The sequence below is a fragment of the Petaurus breviceps genome, unplaced genomic scaffold, assembly GCF_028583685.1.
Source record: "Petaurus breviceps papuanus isolate PSGF00001 unplaced genomic scaffold, PetGlider_PUasm1.0 178, whole genome shotgun sequence".
Lineage (NCBI taxonomy): Eukaryota > Metazoa > Chordata > Mammalia > Diprotodontia > Petauridae > Petaurus > Petaurus breviceps.
Window position 1 is genome coordinate 2,580,491 of NW_027185777.1, and position 13,829 is coordinate 2,594,319.

At 42.5% G+C, this 13,829-nt stretch overlaps 1 protein-coding gene and 1 long non-coding RNA gene across 5 annotated transcripts in view; both read right to left on the reverse strand.

The window, feature by feature from the left end:
- Positions 1-3,922: 3,922 nt before the first annotated feature.
- LOC138159750 (uncharacterized) lies at positions 3,923-5,221 on the reverse strand. The gene is made up of 2 exons (XR_011167961.1): positions 4,517-5,221; positions 3,923-4,279 (listed from the first exon to the last, which is right to left on the reverse strand). It is a non-coding gene; the product is annotated as an uncharacterized lncRNA (long non-coding RNA).
- An 8,174-nt stretch (positions 5,222-13,395) lies between these two features.
- CDK14 (cyclin dependent kinase 14) overlaps positions 13,396-13,829 on the reverse strand; it is a 678,842-nt gene continuing 678,408 nt past the window's right edge. For all 4 annotated transcript variants that reach the window (XM_069086180.1, XM_069086183.1, XM_069086182.1 and 1 more), the window contains one exon: positions 13,396-13,829. This exon is cut by the window's right edge and continues 3,026 nt beyond it. The gene's annotated coding sequence lies outside the window, so the exon portion shown is untranslated.

Below are 13,829 nucleotides of genomic sequence, written 5' to 3' on the forward strand. Positions count from 1 at the left end.
TGCCAAAAACCATTAACGAGAGACTCGGCAAATCAAGCCCCAAACACTGGTTTCCAATACTGCTGGCTAATGAGGACATTTGCAAATATCCAGCAGTGCCTAGACTGATTAGGGAGGGCTCTCTGGGCACTGGCCCCTGTGCTCAGCAGAGAAAAACAATCTACCTCTGCCCTCCTCATGCTTACAGATCCTGCCAGATCCAAAAGGTGGGGTCTCTCACAAAGGAAGCAGGTCTTTCTAACCTTCAGTTTTGAGGAAGTCATTCGAACGCTATCAAAAGGCATCTTTCCCAGCCTTGTCCCTTCCTGGCTAAACAAAGTGAGCGGCAGTGGGCATGGGCTGTCAGAGACCTCTGGGATGACAGTTTTTCAGGGTGAGGATGTAAACAGTCTCGTTTGTGGCTATGGGCCATTTGAATTTTTAGGAGGGGTGGAGGATTATGGATGGAGTGAGTGAGTGACTGTCAGGATTTCATTTTCATTTTTTTTCCCTCCAGACTTTTCATTTGCATCCTTCAGAATGTCTCAGTTTGACTGGAGCTCCTTGGAATCACAGAATTATATTCTCTCTGTATCTGGAGCGGCTTGCAAAGCTGGATATTAATTCTGTGAGAAGAAATCAGAAGAAACTGACTGAGCAAGGATAATTCTCCCACAGAAATCCTCTGCTCTAACCAGGCTTCCTGGCCATGGTCTATGGATGCCTGTCTCCAGACCTTTGCACCTGCTATTTTCTCCACTGTCAATGACCTCCCTTCTCTGCCTTTCCACATCCTATCTATCCTTTCATACTTACCTATCTAGCTCAAGCCCTGACCTTTTCCAGTTGGGACTCACCCAGCCATATCAGCTTGTGGCCATCTTTTCTGCCTCTGGATTCAGAGACCACTTACTGTGCCTATTACTCATTTGGCCTGTCACAAAGATCAATTTTGACTCTCATCTTATTAATAGCAGATAGTACAGATAGTAAACAGTAGCAGCAGCAGCAGTAGTAAGTAGTACTAGTAGTGTAGCAGTAGTAGTTGTAATGGTAGTAGTAGTAGTATGGAAGAAAGATGGGAAAATTATCATCAATGTGATTTCCATTAAAACTCAGGGGTCATCTATTCCAACCTGTGCCTGAAGATGAATCACCTATACCCCCCAACAAGTGGCCAATAAGCTTCCATTTGAACACTTCTGAGAAGGAACTCGCCACTTCCCAAGGCAACTCATGGCACCCATGGACAACTCCCATTTTTTAGGAAGCTTCTCCTTATGTAATTATATGCTGTTTTATATTGCAATTTGACTCAGCATATCTCTTAACTCCAGGCATTCTCTCTGCTCCGCCTCCCTTGCTCTGGCCTGTATTAGGGTTTTTTGCTTCCTTTAAGCACCAACTAAACTCCCACCTTCTGTGGGAAGCCTTACCCAACCCCTCTTAATTCCAATGCCTTTCCTTTGTGAATTATTTCCTATTTATCCTGTATACAGCTTGCCCTACATACACACACACGTATATAATTTTCATGTCTTTCCCGTTAGATTGCAAGCTCCTTGAGAGCAGGGACTTACTAAATGTTTATTGGCTGATTATTGATTGTGCCCTGAACACGTCGAGGATGGAGCCATTTCTTATCCTCTGTGTCAGGCACAATGAATACATAACGTTTGGGGTCTGTGTATCTAAACTATATAAGTAGCAGGAGAGGGATGGTTAATGTTGGAAAGATAAGGCAAAATGGATGGAGGAGTCGACAGTGACACTTTCATTTCTTTCTACACTTGTATCTAAGCACCTACTATCTGCCCTGCTGAACATACCCAATGCTTCAGAACACCATGACTTTTCTCACAATTTCAGATGCCTAGAATGCCCTCTTTCCCTAGATTTGCTAGGGGGCACAGTGGATAGAGCAGCTGGACCTGGAGGCAGGAAGACTCCTCTTCCTGAATTCAAATCCAGCCTCAGACATTTTCTAGCTGTGTGACCCCAGGCAAGTCACTTAACCTTGTTTGCCTCAGTTTCCTCATCTGTCAAATGAGATGGAGAATGAAATGGCAAAGCACTCCAGTATCTTTGCCAAGAAAACCCCAAGGGGGTCACCAAGAGTAGAACATGGCTGAACAATACTTAGTGAATTCCGATGTCTCCTCTAAAGTCTGATTTTAAACGCCAGCCTTCTCCATGAAGCCTTCACTGACCCTGTTAGTAGCAAACATTCTCCTAGAATCTCACCAGCACTTTTTGTCCCTTTCTGCTGCACTTATATAATATTGAGTATAGATTGTAGTTATTCCTGTTTGTGTCTTCTCCTTCTACCAAACAGACTATATAAGGATAAGGGCCTATCTCCCCCAGCCCCTATCACAGTGTTCTGCATACATAGGCACTTAATCAATGTTTTGACTGACTGAATGAATGAATCCTAACAAAGGAGTTGTAGAAACAGTTGATGGAAATATCTCTGGAAAAATACTTCATGTTACAACCTCTTAGACTCTCTTTTTCACTCCACCAACAGGCACTGACTCTCTTCTCTGCTGCCCAGCAACAGGGATCTGATCCCTGCCAACCTAAATCAGAACCTTCCTTTACTAGAGGATTTCTCCTCTGAGAGTAGACCCACAATGACTGCATGTAGCAAAAGCTATTCCTCAGGAAATGTTGGCTGTGAGTCAACGAGGGAGCTCCATCCCTTCCCAGCTGTACGTCAACTCCCAGATACCAGAGAAGGCGCCACTGAAGAGATTGTGTAAACGATGGTTCCCATGACCCTACTGACTAGATGGCTTTTAGTGACCATTTCTTGGAATGGTGTTTATATCTCTTTCAAATCACATAAACCCATAAACTCATAGAGGAGAAAGATGAGAGTTGTGATGGAGTTACAGAGGCCAAGAACAGAAATTTTTAGAGAATGGGAGGAGCAAGACAGAACTGGGAAGAGACAAAGAAATGATGCATTTGCATGTTGAACAATATGTATTAAATGCTTCCATGCGCAAGGCAGCATGAAGTAGGGGATAGAAGTCTGCGGAGGAATCAAGATGACCTCTCTGATACATAAGGGCTTTGTGACTGAGCAAGTTACTTCATCTCTGAGGCTCCAGGTAACAAAGATTATCATTTAAAGAACAATTCATGGTCTGCTTTGGCAGAGGGAATTTACTTGCAGAGGAGTTCCCCTACACACCGGAAATCACAGGTCCAGACTGAAACAAACGATGCAGGACATATAAACAGCCAAATGGCTAACTGTGGGCTAATCCTTGATCCTGTACACAACTGACCTAAATTATCTAGGCGACAACACTTCACATACACAGTATTCAGACTATGAAGAATTCTGTGTTCTCTCCCCCACGCCCTTCAACTGGGTGTTTCTGGTAGAAAGAATCTGACCAACTAGTAATTTTCCTAATGAGATTTAAAGACTTAATGACTTTAGAACTTGGGCAAAGGAATAACTTCCTGTCCCCAGAGAAAATATTCTCCACTACCCAAATTAAAACATTTCTAAAGATTAAAAACAGAATTTCCCAGTGCCCCTTTGATTTGCTAGGTCTGGCAGCAATGTCTTGTCTTGGCAGGCCTTCTTGGTTTTAATCTGGTAGATCACACTGGGATTCTGGAAAATGCTTTATTCTTGTTGACATGGTTTGTATTCAGCTTTGAGGGTCTACCCTTCATCAAGGGTATTTAGCTCTCTTGACCATGTAGAATATATGTAGTAAATAGTAATAATAATAATAGCTTATGTAACATGTATCTTCTTGTCCCTTCTTTTTCAGAGCCAGACCTGCTATATTCCCTCTGAAGGTTCCAGAGCATCCCAAGGAGTTTGGGGGAAAGGAGATCTTTTCTCCATCTCCATTGGCTCAAGCTCTTACTGACTATATTCCTGGCCTTTGTTAAAGGGACAGTAACATTGTGTAGTTTTTACAAATGATTATTTACTTCAAAGATACAGCCAGAACAAATGTACAAACATCTTCTTTAATACCTCGGGGGTATGCTTTCCTCCTCACCACCATGGTTCCTGGGGGAGAAGAATCACAACTTAGCTTAGTTCCTCCATGGCACTGATCCTACCAAGTCCATATCCAGATGCTGAGTGCCTGCTATATAATCCTTACCCTGGGCTGGCATCTTGAAGAACTCTTCTGAAGGTGGCTCTTTGTTCTCTGGGGGCATCAATGCTATACTGGCTGCCAACTCTAGCCTGATTTCAAACTCTCAGATTCCTGTGGCTGTCACTCTCAAACAAGGTTGGAGGCTCCATTCCTTTCACCTAAAATGGAAAAGAACAAATAAAAAGGCCAAAGAGGCCTGAATAAATGCAACCTCTGTCATGGGCTCAAGTCTGAAAGGAATCATGGGATTGTTGATTGGTTAGCCTTTAATTAAATCTCCTAGTCCAACTGTTGCTACAAGACGCACAACTCTACCCAAGGAAGCCACCATGGAAAATGTAAAGCATCTTCGCTTCCTGAAGGGAAATTTAAAAAGTGCTCCTAGGAGAACTCACGATTGCTAATGTCCCATTCAAAACAGACAGCGGCCGCACTGGGAAGGCCATTAGTAACAATGGAGATTTATGTCGCCATCTGTCTCTGGCAAATTTAAAGGCTTGTGTCATTCTCAGCTGCAGGGTTTTGGCAACAATATCACTGACACCAGGAAGGAAAGAAGGATGCAATTAAAATGAGTCATCCAAAGGCTGCATGGTGATCTATGTTCTACTCAAAAATGAGGAAACTGAGGTCTATGGAAATTCAACCAGTGAAAGAACCAGAACTAAGACTTGAGTGTTTTATCTCTCTGGTCAGGGCTTTCCATGTTACCAAACTACCTCCTTGGCTCAGTATAATAGCTTTTTAGGGATGGGGGAGATAAGGGGGAAGAAAGAGAGAGAGAAAGACAGAGACAGAGACAGAAAGAGAGAGACAGAGACAAAGAGACAGAGAGAGATAAGGAGAGACAGAGATAGAGAGATACACGGAGACAGAAAAAAGAAGAGGAAGAAGAAAAGAAGAAGAAAGAGGAGGACAAATCTATTTGAGTCAGAATTTCTCATCCTTGGACGGCTCTGCAACAATACAATTATAATATATGCACAAATCATGCACAAAAGGGCAAGGAAACAAACATTTATTAAGCACTTATGATGTGTCAGTTATTATTCTGAGCTTCATAAATGTTTCCTCATTTGATAATATAGATGATATATATATATATAAAGTGCTTTGCAAACCATATGTATTTCTATTAAAATAATAATAATATGGAATTAAAATTTTTCATTTTAAATTTGGCATGTACATTTCTTCTTGAGATTTCCCGAGAACACAGTGAGCTTTTGTTTACTGTTCCTTAGGTTAGTGTGTCATTTTATGAATACAGGATAGAAAGTAACTTTAGAGTACTAAAATAATGCTCAAAATTCTCTGGGTAATTGATTGTCATATAAATTACTCCCTGAATGAAAAATGCCCACAGATACCTGCACTTTATTTCCGCGAGTGTAACCTGTATAACCAAGAGGGGAGAACAGTGGATTTTTTGTTTGGACAATTTGCTATAACATCTCAGGCTTTAGGAATAAGCCATAGAGGACTTGGTTATTAATTTTCTAAAAGCTCTTTGTGGGTGAAGGAAAGTGAGCATCTTAATGAGAAATAAACACCAACTATTTCTTACCTCACTCTTAAGTGCAATGTCAAATACAATAGGAAGAGAAGAGAGGATTAATTGATCAATTAATCAATCAATAGGGATTTACTAAGTGCCTAATAGGCCAGGCACTGTGTTCAGTGTTGGAGACACAAGCAACACAAAACCAAACCCCAAAGCCCAGATCTTTCCCTCAAAGAAGCAAGTCTAGCTGGGGGAGAAAGCATGCAATTACTTAGCTGCATACAAGATACATAATGGAGCAGATGGAAGGTAATCTGGGAGGGGAAGCCTCTAGGATTTTTGGAGAACTGAGAAAGGCCTTCTGGGGAAGGTGGCACATGTGACCTAGGTCTTACAGGAAGCCAGGGATTTTAATAAGTGGCAGTGAAGGAGAAGAGCCTTTTGGCCATGGGAGACAGCCAGTGCAAAGGCACACAGATGAGAGATGGAAGGCGGGGGGGGGGGGGGGCCATAAAGTATAAGAGGACTGGAAACATAGGGAAGGGGCCAGGTTGTTCTATATACCAAACAAAGGGTTTTATATTTTATCCTGAAAGTTACAGGAAGCCACTGAAGTTTATTAAGTAGTGGGAGAGAGAAGGGGAAGGGGAAGACAGTGATATCTTTAGTCCTATGCTTTAAGAAAATCACTTTGGCAGCTGTGTGGAAGACAGAGTGCAAGACTGAGACTTGAGGAAGGGTGATCAATTTCCCAATATTTCCATTGCAATAGTCTAGGCAAGAGGTGGTGAGAGCCTGCGCTGCAGTTTGTCCTTCATTTTTGAAGATAAGTAATGACGTCATGCTATGCTTTGACTTGCCTGTGAATTAGTTTTAAGTGAGGTGGAGTTGCACAAGGTCATCAGACTCCATCTTACAGTCATCAGAGTCCTGTGGCAGGACAAAAGTCAAGACAACTGGTACTGGCCTGGGATGCAATGGATAACTTTGGTGCCTTCCATGTCTGACCAAGCTCTAAGTGCACCATAGTGCCTGCTTCAGTTGCCTTCAGGGACATTGGGTCAAAGTGTTCTTATTTCCCCATTCCACCTGGGAAGTCTTCACGTGCTTAGGATAGACACCCTTTTAACTCACCAATGGGTTTGAGGCCAGTTACCCTCAACCTGGTTTAACCCGTCTGCCAGGATGGTTTATTGGGGTATGGCCACTGCCCATTCTGCAGCTTCTTGGAGACACAGGTGAGAGTTGAGTGCCAGGTGGACATCAAATGAGCAGTTCTGAAAAGGGCTCAGCAAGCCTTCGCAACAGAGGACCCCATATATCCCTAAGTGAGTGGAAAGAAAGGGATAAGTGTAGGTCAGAGACAAGAATGTTGTGAAGGGAGAAATGACAAGATCTGAGAACTAATTGGATATGGAAGGTAAGTAAGGGTGAGTCTTCGAGAATGACACTAAGGCTGATATCACAAATCACATAATATATGGAAAAATGTTTTTCACTCCTTAAAACATTATCTAAATACTAGCTATTTTTTGTTGTTATTGTTGTCAAAATTACAAACTGAGGGGGGTGGCTAGGTGGCACAATGAATAGAGCACTGGCCCTGGAGTCAGGAGGACCTGAGTTCAAATCTGGTCTCAGACACTTAACACAAAAAACTAGCCGTGTGACCTTGGGCAAGTCACTTAACCCCAATTGCCCTACCCTTCCCCCTCCAAAAAGGAAAAGGAAAATGAAAATTTAAAAAATTCAAAAAATATTACAAACTGAGAATAGGAGTCCTGGTTCCCTGTCACCAGTAGTTCCCTGAGTGTGAATTCTAGAACCTTTTCTTCCATACTATCACACCTTCAAGCTCACTAATGGCCTTTAGCTCTCCCAACTGCTTAGACAACCCAGTTGTTCCTCCCCCACCACCCAGGAAGAATTTTGTGGGCATTACACAGAGGTCCCAGATATTCTCAAGGATCTAGGGATTGGGAAATAGGATTCTCTGAAGAAAAGCCACAACGCTGAGAGTGATCCTTTGTCCCTATGGACATAGCCTGTGGGTCCAAATAAACTAATGAGAAGTTAGATCAGCACCTGGGGATTTGTATGAAACACATTTCTACTGCTCCTCTTGCTTTGAGAGGAGCTGCAAAAGTAACTCAGATGACTTGTATCATGTGTCAATCAGCCAACAAGCATTTATTAAGCACCTACTGTATACCAGGAATTGCAATAAGCACTGGGGATCCAAAAGGAGACAAAAGACACTGCCTGTCCTCAAGGAGCTTATCATCTAATGGGGAAGACCCCAAACATATATGTACAGAGAGAAAAAGTGCTAGAATTAAGAGGGACTGGGAAAGGTTTCCTACAGAGGATGGAATTTTACCTGGGAATTAAAAGAAGCCAGGGATTTGAGCATCAAGTTGTGAAGTACAAACACAATCGGGGCAACGAGTAGGGAAGTATTTGAAAGATTACAGGTCATGACTTTAGAACTGGAAGGAACCTTGGAGGCCAATTCAACTGTATTTCAGGAAAGAACAAATGGGTTTCCTTCAAGATGCGAAGTGACTTCCTAAGGGATACACAGACAGATTTGAACCCAGGCCTGCCTGCCTCCAAGTCCAGCCCTCTGTCCACTACATCATGCAAGGACCGACATAATTGCTTGAATATTCATGATGATTTGCGAGGAAGTGCCACTGCTGAGTTGGTTCAGAGTGGGGAGCACTTGAACCCTGCTATTCCCGATCCTGAGAATGGATCTCTATTCACTCTGCTCCACCATGAGTTGGAGGCCGCCATTAATTCTCCAACAAATGGCTTCTACCAAAGTCATTACTGATGCCACAGCACTTCAATGGACAGATTTTAAAGACCAAGGATTTCAGCAATGTGGGGATGCCCTTAGCTGATGCAGATCACATCTCCGTGTGCCTCCTTCAGTTTCCATGGCCAACCATCTGGGGAAGGCACCTCTAAACTCAGCTCAGCTGGTTCTTGGACACACCATCCACCCCTGGGTCCATGGTGGAAACGTTTCTATCTTTTTAGGATGCGGCAGAGCACACACTCCACTGATGTTATGTTGGGGAATCAAACACCAGTCGTGTCACAGCCAAGTATAGGAAGATGGCTTCACTGGAGAGGGGGTATGTGCTTATAATATAAAGAATGTTAGCCATCATGTTAGGCATTTTAAGGGTTGTAAAGAGCTTTGTTTGCCATCACATATGATTCTTGGGACAACCTTGGGAGGTAGCGGTTGTTATTATTCCCATTTTACAGATGAGGAAACAGATTCCATTAAGTTGACAGTTAGTCAATAAACATCTATGAAGTACCCATTCTGTGGCAGGTGACTTGCCCAAGGTCACACAGCTAGGAAGTGACTGATACAGGATTCATAATCCAGTCTTCCTAAGGGCAATTTAGGTCTTTATGTTCACTACCTAGCTATTATTTATGAACTGCATCTTACTAAGGCAAGGGGAATGTTTTACCCTTTCATTCTATGCTCCTGCTCATTTTCTATTAGACTCTATGACCCTTTATTTCACACCAAGACCTACTCTGATGTCTTATTAAAAAGGAGCTGATCCTGGGTTCCTAAAGACTCTGAAAGGGAAGCTTTGGAATAATAAACTCTGGAAATTTCTACCATGTTGGAAAAACCTTTGAATATAGTCCTGGATTCCCAGTAATAAACAATATCATAGTTAAGTATAGACCCATTACCAGTCAGTTGACCATCTGGAAATGAATTCTCTATGGCAAAACATGAAAAAAAAAAGAAAAAAAAAACAAAATGGCACCGTAACTTGTGTGCTCAACTTCTACTAGGCACCAATGATGGCCAAGTGGTGGAAGGGATGAAGTCCAAGGGTGGATGGAGAGGTTTGGAGGGGTTGTGATCTGCCATTTAAAAGGCTCCTTAAAGGCAGGGACTGTATCTTTGCATTTTTTTGTGTGTCCTTTACACTTAGCACAGTGCCTGGCATCCCAGTAGGAACTTCAAAATGCTTGTTTCCTGGCTTGATTGCATCATTGGAGTGAGGAGGTACACTGATGATGACATCATAGGTCCAATGGAATATCCACCTGAAATTTACCTTCACCCTTCATCAAATCCCATGCAGACTCCCTTTATTATAAAGCCTGCCCATTGAAGATAGGCATAGTGTAGTAAAGGGCATCCCTAAGGAATGCCCTGAATGAGGCACAGCTGTGAACAGGCTGTGTAGTTATAGGCTGTATTGATGCTTTTCCATATTCTCCGTAGAATCCTTTGGTGGACATGAAACACTGGGTGAAAGCCTTGACATACAGGTGAAGGCAGAACTGGAGAAGATTCAGTTCTTTGTTTTATTTTAACCCATAAACTGTTGAACAAACAGGCCTATGGTGACCACCCTCCCACCCCCAGTCCCATTATTATTTACATTTTGTTCTACATCCACAAATGGTGGATACGTGGATTATACCATCCCTTTGACCCTAGTTGGGCCACTTCTCGGCTACACTAGCCCTAAATCCATCTAGGCATGTCCTATGCCAGGTATGTCCTCAATAATCATGGGTGGTCTTGGAGGGAAGGAGAAAAAAGACAACTCTATCAGAATCACACTCTCTCCTAACTCAGTAACCACCATTGGCGGAGAATAGCTCAGGGGGCTACAAGCCTGCTCTCAGCTATTATTGTGCCTGGCTCTCTCTCAGCATGACTCACAGCAGACAATATATAACACCACAAGCAAGGAGGATGAACAGTAAATACTAGGCCCTGGATTTTTTTTTTAATCTTGTCAGTTTTCCCCTGATTTGTGTCCTTTATCCCAGCCCCCTCTGCTCTATAAGCTTCTCAAAGCTAATGCCCATAACACCACCACCCACTGGTAGCAGCAGGCAGCTGTGCCACGGTAGGACTCTCCTTGCAAAGACTGACAATGACAGCCATTATCTGGCAACTGTCTACGTTAACCTAGTGGCACAAGGTTGCGTGAACACCTTCCCCTCTGGTTTCTCTTTACTCTGGGGGGCAACAGTGACTGCGGCGAGTGCTGCCCTCCTGACTCTTCACTGCCGGCCTCAGTGAGCGCACATCAGCGCCACAGTTCTGCCAAAGCAGGAGAGCAAGCACTGAACAATTACTGAGCTGAATGGATGCTGGGATGCATAGCCATGTACCTGGAGAACCATCTTTTTTATATAGCTGAGACAGGTTTCTGAGCAATCTTTCTTCTTGCCTTGGATATGGATACCACAAGCTCTTCCCTCTTTCTCCTCACCCAACATGCTGATTACTTGTCCTGTGTCCTGTGAGCAAAGTCATTGCACCATCCACATTTCTGGTCTGGAGAGATCCCAATAAGGAAACTCCTGCCAACTGTGTTGTGACTTACTTTAGAATCACCTGGGGGCACTCAAGGGGTTAAGTGATTTGCTCAGAGTCACACAGTTAGCATGCGTCAAAGTAGGACTTGAATCCAAGACTTAATTCAGACCAGATCACTCTCTACCCATGATACCATACAGACAACATATGAAACATCAGTGTCCTTATTTGTATGGTGGCTGCGTTGGTGTCTACAGTGAGCTCTAGACATGAATGGTCTCCTCACACTCACTTGGAAGTGAGATGATCTCCTAACTTGTTCCTTTCTAATGGACTCTGAGGAGCATGCTGGTCTTTTGCACATACTTTATTCACTAATCCACTTGTTCATTCATTCACACTTTTGGGATCTCAACCAGTGTCCCACGTGAGGGTAGATGTTCCATTTTAATTAAAAAAAATGCATCATCAAATGGTTTTACCAAGGGTCATCATCTATTTTTTCTAGTCTCGGAGGTATAGGACCTTAGATCTCGTGCCTGAGCATCTAAAGCCATTGGGGTCCATCTCATGGCATTCTTTGATCTCTCAGAGTGCTAAAGGTTTTACTTCTGGTTGACCATTTTTTGGTGAAGTCACTTGACCTACACATTCCCTGAGTAAGATAAGCCAGGAACATAAAGGTTAAGTTTTATGAGATAATGACAAGAATAGAAACTATGATTTCTTTGATGTAGGCTACTCCAAGATGAAGATATTCTCTTTATCAGTGTAGGTCAGCACCTTTTCTGTAATATGGTCTCAGAGTTGCTTAGAGTTCTGAGAGGCTGAGTTACTTGTCCAGGGTCACACAGCTAATGTGTGTCAGAGGTAGGACACATACTGGAATTTTGTAAGAATTCATTAAAATTTTATTTTGCCATCTGATCTGAAAGGCCAGAAACTCTAGGCTAGGAATAAAAAAATGGCTAACTCCAGTTGGTCATGGCTTCTAAATAATCAACTTTTTAGCATGGGCACCATAGGTAACTTCTGGATAAAAAGTTAAATCACAGGATAGTATATAGATTTAGAGCCAGAGCAGACCTCAAACGTCATCTAGGCCAACCCCTTTATTTTACAAATGAGAAAACCAAGGCTGAACTTTTTTTGTATTTTTGGAGGGGGGAAGGTAGACAATTGGGGTTAAGTGACTTGCCCAAGGTCACACAGCTAGTTTTTTTTGTGTTAAGTGTCTGAGGCCAGATTTGAACTCAGGTCTTCCTGACTCCAGAGCCAGTGCTCTATTCACTGCACCACCTTGTTGCCTCCCCAAAGCTGAATTTAAGTGACTCACCCAAGATTATATAAGTAGTAGGTAGCTGAGTTGGGATCTGAACCTAGGAATTCTCTGAATCCAAATCCAGTCCTCTTCCCATTGTGCCAAATAACAACTGGGAGGTTATTTCTTCACTTTGGAAAATGTAGAAATAAATGAAATATCATGTCCACAACAGTAGCTGATACCTACTTATTGTTAACTTCATCAATTACAGGAATAACTTTTGTTAACTTGATGCCTCTCACAAGATGGATGAATACAAATGGCTGTTAACAGTGCCGATCCATCACCACCAAGGTCAGCATTTGTTAATCTGGGATTTGACCCAAACTTGTTCCATTTCAAGCCATTAACTCTTCCCAGATAGTACTCTAGGTTGTCTGGGAAGCTCTGAGAAAAGAGGCCACACTAAGCTCCCTTCGGCTACATGAGTCTGGGAAGGGAGATGGGGTGGAGAGGTCAACTGGAAGAGGCTGGATAACATTAAGAAGGAGAAAAACCACTTGCACTTTGCTATGTATTTGATGGAGGCTAACAGATGTATCCTCCATCATTGGATAAGGTGCAAAAAGCAAAGCGAAAGTCAGTTACAAAAATGTAAAAGGAAGGGCCATTACACAAAACCAGATCAGACCACAGACGAAATGTGTGATGGGTGAAACATGTGGCAAACATCTGCATCGTGCCTTGGGAATACTGAAGATCTTGCGATGCATGGGCTTGTTTCGCAATGTCTATACTCGTTTTTGGGAAAACTGGCACAGTAAATAAAATTCAGTTTTAATGGAATCTTCTGGAATGTTCCATTTACATTTTTTCTGTCTAGTCCAGTCCTTCCAAATACCTTTTTTGGGAGGGAGGGCAGGAGAAGGAGGTATATGGTTATCATTGCACTTAAAAAAAAAAAGCAAAAAACGCCGTGTGATACTTTATCTTGTAAACTCCTTAAAAGTTGAGGCTGTTTTCCAATTTGTTTTTGTATCTTCAATGACTAACAGTACCTGGCCCACAGTAGGCGCTTTATAAAAAGCTTGCAGGCTGATTAATCTCGTGTGTGTGTGTGCGTGTGTGTGTATGTGTGTGTGTGCATGTGACCTTACGATGCATCCATAGGAGAAGATAGAGGGAGATTCGGCTACATTTTATTCCATATCATGTTACAAGAAAACAACAGTTACAGCTGACAAACCGTTACATCTCTCATAATACAGACAAAGTACAAGTTGTAACAAATAATGCAACATGTATTATACCATTCTGTTTACGAGGCTGTCATTGGGAAGAAATCATACTATTTTTTATCTGAATGACATGGCTGCCTTCATCTTGTGCCCATTTGCCCTTTTACAAAATACACAGCGTAGTGTATCATCCCAAAACTAAAAGTTAAAAAAAATAAAAACAAAACAACAAAAAACACTTCCAGCTAGAGAACATAGATCTTGTATGTGCCACTAAAATACACTTGGGGGACAGGGTTAGGGGGACATTGCTTATTTTATTTTATTTTTTGGGGTGTGTATGTGTGTGTGTGTATGTATGTGAGAGAAAGAG